Source organism: Tachypleus tridentatus, unplaced genomic scaffold (assembly GCF_004210375.1).
Source record: "Tachypleus tridentatus isolate NWPU-2018 unplaced genomic scaffold, ASM421037v1 Hic_cluster_2, whole genome shotgun sequence".
NCBI lineage: Eukaryota > Metazoa > Arthropoda > Merostomata > Xiphosura > Limulidae > Tachypleus > Tachypleus tridentatus.
The window spans coordinates 22,054,162-22,060,525 of record NW_027467782.1 but is presented as its reverse complement, the minus strand read 5'-3'; positions in this window follow the sequence as shown (position 1 = coordinate 22,060,525).

Genomic DNA, 6,364 nt, shown 5'->3' with positions numbered 1-6,364 from the left:
ATAGATTAATCTTGGCCAGCAGTCCTTGGCATTTGACCAGAAATAACTATACAGTCTGACTCTACTAAAATAAACTGGATTAAACTTTTTTACGCCTGCTTTATATTGCCCTTGACGACTTTCATGTTTGGTTTTATTCATAGCTTCTGTAGTCAAATTTATACTTTCGTCATTGACAGTACTGCTTAAAAATTAATAAACTATCACAGATTTAAATCGTGTATTTTTATAACTTAATTAATATTTCTGTTTATAGGTTAGATAGCACGTTTTTAGCAGCATCTATTTCTATATATTAAAAAGATTTATAGCATGTTTCACAAGAATAGTGAACATGTAACACACTGTTAACACGATGTATTATTAAATATTATCAGGTTTATAGTATTTTTTACAAGATTACTTAACACAGCACATTGTTAACACCGTGTATTATTAGATATGAATAAGGTTTATACTTTGACAAGAATAATTGACGCATAATACACTTTTAACATCATGTATTATTTGATACTAATAAGGCTTACAGTATGTTGCACACAATTATTTAACATACAGTACACTGTTTACGCAATGAATTGTTAAATATTAATAAGAGTGATGTCCATTCTTGACTTTCAACTCTAAGTGTGAGGATGGTTCATTCTACTATAAAATAAACATTTTTATTTTGTATCTATCTTACATTTGTATCTGAATAATGTTTGTATAATCCCCCATCTGGGACAGCAGTAAGTCTTTAGACTTACAACGCTAAAATAAGAGGTTCGATTCCACTCGGTGGACACAGCAGATAGCACGATGTAGCTTTGCTATAGGAAAACACATACACACTCCTGTATTGTAAAAGACCAATTTATAACAAAGTAAAAAAAAATCTTTTATTGACATAGACGAACTGTCATAGTTTTTATAATTACTATCGCACTGTACTCTGTTGAAATACGTGAATACCTTAAAGCAGTTATATAAACTAACCAGTATAAATGCAACTTCTCGAAATGTGCATAGATAAATATTTACAGAAAATCGAACTTTATCACTAGAAGGCGCTAATAGTTATCTGAATGATTCGCTGTTAGTTTCGCTCACAGTATCATTGTTGAGTTCAAACAATTTGTGTTGCTTCGAGCAGTTGGTCGATGTTTAGTTCTATCTTGAACTCTTCTCGTGTACTTGTTTGTTTTTGTTTATTGATTCCACCGTCAGACGGTTTACCTCGAGCATAAAAGTTAACTATTTGGCTTAAAACGCTTTCTTAGACCTTCCTCAGCGTCATCCGTCGGTCTATCTGATTTCACATATGTGTACAGTAAATTATGAACCAGCTGAGTCAGTTTCCACGTGAAAGAAAAGTTCAATGCCACACGTGGCTTGAGAACCTTTGTGACGTGAATATCGTTCGTGTGCTGTAGCTCAAAACAGTAAAAAGGATGTCTTACGTCTTCACTTTGAAACCTGAACTCTTTATTAGTATTCTGTATGTTTTTGTTTTAAGTGTCTCAGTTTCTAAAGCTTCTAGTTGTACCATCAGCACCTAAAGAAACATCTTATCTCTTAGTAAAATTGTTAAGCGACATCTTATACAAATTAAAAATGAGTTCCCTCCTTTATAAACCTTCAAACTCAACCTCTTAGTATGTTACAAACCAATCTAACCACTATCAACACTAAATATCAGTTTTCTCCAAGTCTTCATCAAGGATCAGATTAACTACAAAAATTCGCTAGCCTCGTCATTACGTTTAAATTCAGATTTATCTTCATCGACCCTAAACGTAGCTTTTCATTTATGAGTTACCTTTACCCTTATCAAAAGTAAGTCACATGTATCCAGTGATATGTTAGAAGTTAGCATTGCTCTTATACGGCCCGGCATGGCCAAGCGTGTACTCGTGATCTGAAGGTCGCGCCAAACATGCTCGCCCTTTCAGCTGTGGGGGCGTTATAATGTTACGGTCAATCTCACTATTCGTTGGTAAAAGAGTAGCCCAAGAGTTGGCGGTGGGTGGTGATGACTAGCTGCCTTCCCTCTAGTCTTACACTGTTAAATTAGGGACGGCTAGCACAGATAGCCCTCGAGTAGCTTTGTGCGAAATTCAAAAACAAAACAAACAAACAAAGCTCTTACACTTTCAAATATCGGCGCTTGAACTAATACATTAAGAATTGGATTCACCCTTATAAACACTAACTACCACCCCTTTATTGTTAAAATAAAGTATGAACCTCTCTAGTTATTCTTAAAATTCTAAACATAATCATAACACAGCATAAAAAAGTTGTTCAAAATTAGAAATACGTTTGCGGTTTTACCAATCACTTCACATACAAACATTGTCCACTAATGTTTAATTACAAGAATATGACACTGAGGTATAATATCACGAGAGTATACAAAAGTCGTTTGTATTTTATGAATTCATTCCAAGTTAGATCTCTGATTTGATATCGTTAGTTTGTACTTCGCAGGTTTCTTTCTTACCTCACCACCTTTGGTCTTTCCTACGAAGTACTTGTTTATTTTCCATACATTTATAAGACTTCTGTTTCATCATAAAAATAACCAGGTTATCTGCGCCATTTAACTGACGTAACATACAATATGAACATACAGCTTTCATATTTTCATGATGTTACAAAACACGTCGATTCTAATAAGATTAGTATCACAGGTCGCGCCATCTACTAAATGATATGCATATTTGACAACATTACGCAATCTGTACAATTGCGTGAAGCTCCCGCTGATTTAGGGACAGATTATAACTATTATGTTAACTGATTAGAAATACTTAGCAATACATCAGGACTGTTATGGTAACTAATTACTCAGTAATAGATCAGAACTATTATGTTAACTGATCAGACTCACTATTGGATAGGTTTGTGTCATTATATTGATCAATCAGACCCTAATAGATAGGATGGGACTATTATATTAACTGATCAGACTCAATAATGAATTAGGTTGTGACATTTATATTAACTAATCAAACTAACTAATGGATAGACTGAACAGGTATCACTAGGTGTCTAGAAGATTTCTAGAACGGACCCATATGTATCTTCAGAAATTTTTGACGTTTCAATTTGTCGATCATGATTTTCAATTTTTATTTTTCAAAACGCCAACTAGGAATTACGGGCACGGTCAAATAGAATCTGGGAACGTGCCTATTTCTACCCATGCCTCTGCTTCGACACCTCACTATGAAAGGAAATAAAAATTTGATCATTATCAATTTAAAAAACCGACTTCTCTATATCTGGTGATATAGAGGTATATACAGCAGTAACGCATTTACCAGAGATAAACTAGTCTTCAGTGAATCATTAAAAATAGTGTTCAGTTTACAAGTGTTTGAATCTCATCAATTACACATATATAATTACTGTAATTTTAAAAACGCAGTGACAGAAGATGTCATTTACGTAAGATACAGCTATGGCTGACCACAGTGACTGTGTCAATACTGATTGGTGCGACAAAGCCAGTACGACCTGTTAGCGTACGTTAAATATCTTGGAAGTATACCGCTTATAATTGCCGTGCAGAGTAGGGTAGTAAATACCAAAGGGTGTTAATTTAGTGTTATCTATTAGGCTAAATGTTAGTTTCAGTTACGTTACACATTTTTCGTGATTTTTTGGATATTTTTATGTTTTGATAAATATTACACAATGTATATCAGTGGTGTATCTTGGCCGACGGCTGTGAATTATTGCATTATTATTGGCATTAGTTACGTATATTTATAATAATATATAATTCTGCATAAGTAATATTTCTGATAAAATATAGATACCTCTTATGATATTAAGTAATGCCTCCATCAGTATAGTTGTACGTAATATCTCTGTTGATATATATATACATATTTAATATCACCAATACTATGTTAGCATTCTTAAGTAGCAACTGTAATACAAATAAAACCTATTAATTAATTATTTCTTCTAATAATTACGTTTATCTTCATGTAATATCTTTTAGTAAATACATATTATGCTCTTGTTTTTTTACAGTTTCAATTTTTATTAAAATGTAAAAAAATTGTGACTTTATTCAAGAAATGGCTCCCAAAAATGAAAAATCAGAAATCGTCAGTGTAGAAAAAGGGGTGAAAATGATCACAACACCTGATGAAATGAACCAGTCGGTAAGAAAGTCAGATAAGGAGAACGAACCATAACGTGGGGAATGGGGAGGAAAACTTGACTTTATTTTCAGCTGAATAAGCTACTCTGTTAGTCTTGGCAACGTATGGCGATTTCCATACTTGTGTTATGAAAATGGTGGAGGTATGTGTCTTGTGGTTTAATCCAACATAATATACATGAAACCTTTACTTTACTAAATGTTAAATCGATGGTTCTAATGGACTATATGTTGTTGTTTGTTATTTAGGGGCATTTTTGTTTCCCTACCTCATCTGTTTAGTCTTGTGTGCTGTTCCTCTATTCTTCCTGGAAGTGGCCATTGGTCAGTACCTCAGCGTTGGTGGTATCGGGGTCTGGAATTTAGTTCCTATCTTTAAAGGTAGCTATTGTTGTTTACTTCTAATGCCTTAGTATTTTTCACCTTTTCCGGATATATATAACTCATACTTGTGTCTCAAATATGTCAACAGTTCTTATATTATGTAATCTATACTTTCACTAGGAATTGGCTCTGCTTCAATGACCATCGTTTGTCTCTATAATATCTACCACGTGGTGATAATAGCTTGGACTTTATTCTACTTCGTGTTCTCAATGACGACACAACTGCCTTGGGAATCGTGCGGTAATAATGTTAAATGTATTTCTCTGATTCTGGTCAACTGTTTTAATTACTCATTTGTTTAGGATTAACTGTTATAAGCATACAGACACTGGGGGACACTGAATTAAATTAAGAACAATTTAATTTGATAGTATTTTACATGTGGCCGAGAGTGGCCTTGTGGTTAATGTGCCCTTAGTACTTTACATATGGCCGAGAGTGGCTTTGTGGTTAATGTGCCCTTGGTACCTTACATATGGCAGAGAATGGCCTTGTTGTTAATGTGGCCTTAGTACTTTACATATGGCCGAGAGTGGCCTTGTGGTTAATTTGCCTAACTGTTAAACCGGAGACTTTTTGAGTCACGCAAAGTTATCATAAATCGCATTATACGCTTTTGTACCGTATGTGTGTTATAAGAGTGACAGTCAGATCCCACATTTAGAACAAGAATGATGTGTCGAGAATTGTCAGTAGATGATACTACTACAACTTTTCCTCAATTCTGTTATTTAAAAAAAAAAGCCTTTTTATTACTTTGGGTGCAGTACTGAAGCAAAATACACTACATTTCGATTTAATAGCACACTATACTATAATAATGAAAATTTCTACTTGATAGAACTGGTTATTACATAATTACTAATTATGCATTACACTATACTACAGCAATGTTTTGATAACTTTGAACACAATAATTAGGTTTCTGAGCAAAGCCAATCCTGAATACTTTTCACATATCTTCAGTTTCTCCTGACCTTTCTCCGCGTGAGGTGAACAACTGCTTTTGTTTATATATATCCATGGTAAGTGATTTTAATCTGTTGAAAAGACAGAAGGTAGTCATTGTACAGAGCCCATCACATATTCTTTTACCAACGAATATATATAAATGTTATTGTTATTACATTCATATATACATGTTATTGTCATTATATTCAGATTTAAATGTTATTGTTATTGTTCAGGAGCTTACTTTTCTCAATTTTTCTATGTACTCTAGTCCTCGGAACACTCTGATTCTGATGTATATATATATTCATAAAGAGTCAATGCCAAGTTACTTTAAGAAATCTGATAACAATTTGTGATGTAAGCCAAAGAAAAAAAAAAAGAGTTAAATTATAAAACTAATTATATTTAGCTCTCACAAACTGAAATGATCAAACTTCTGTATAAACCTCACCAAAACTGTTTTATTGTGCACTTAATATTGGTGACAATGAAATCAGAAAAGCAAGTTTTATATTATATTATAGAGGAAACTAGACTCTAATAAACTCACACCATGTAAAGATGAACTAAATTATAATTATGATAGTTATGATACAATACCTCTGGCCATAGGTGTATTAAGCCTTACTCAAGCTGCATCCAATTGTTTATATTCAGTTTTTGTTTTTGTTTCTAGTTTACCATAAACAACAACAGATGTAACGTATATCATTTTACCCTTTTTTCTAGCACATTTGTAAATATTATGTCGTTATGATTGATAGTTAGTTTACGAGTAAAACCAACAATTAAAGTAGGTAAAATAAAAGTGAATTATTTGAAACTCCCTTCAAAATGTAGTAAATAATTTATTCGTCATAT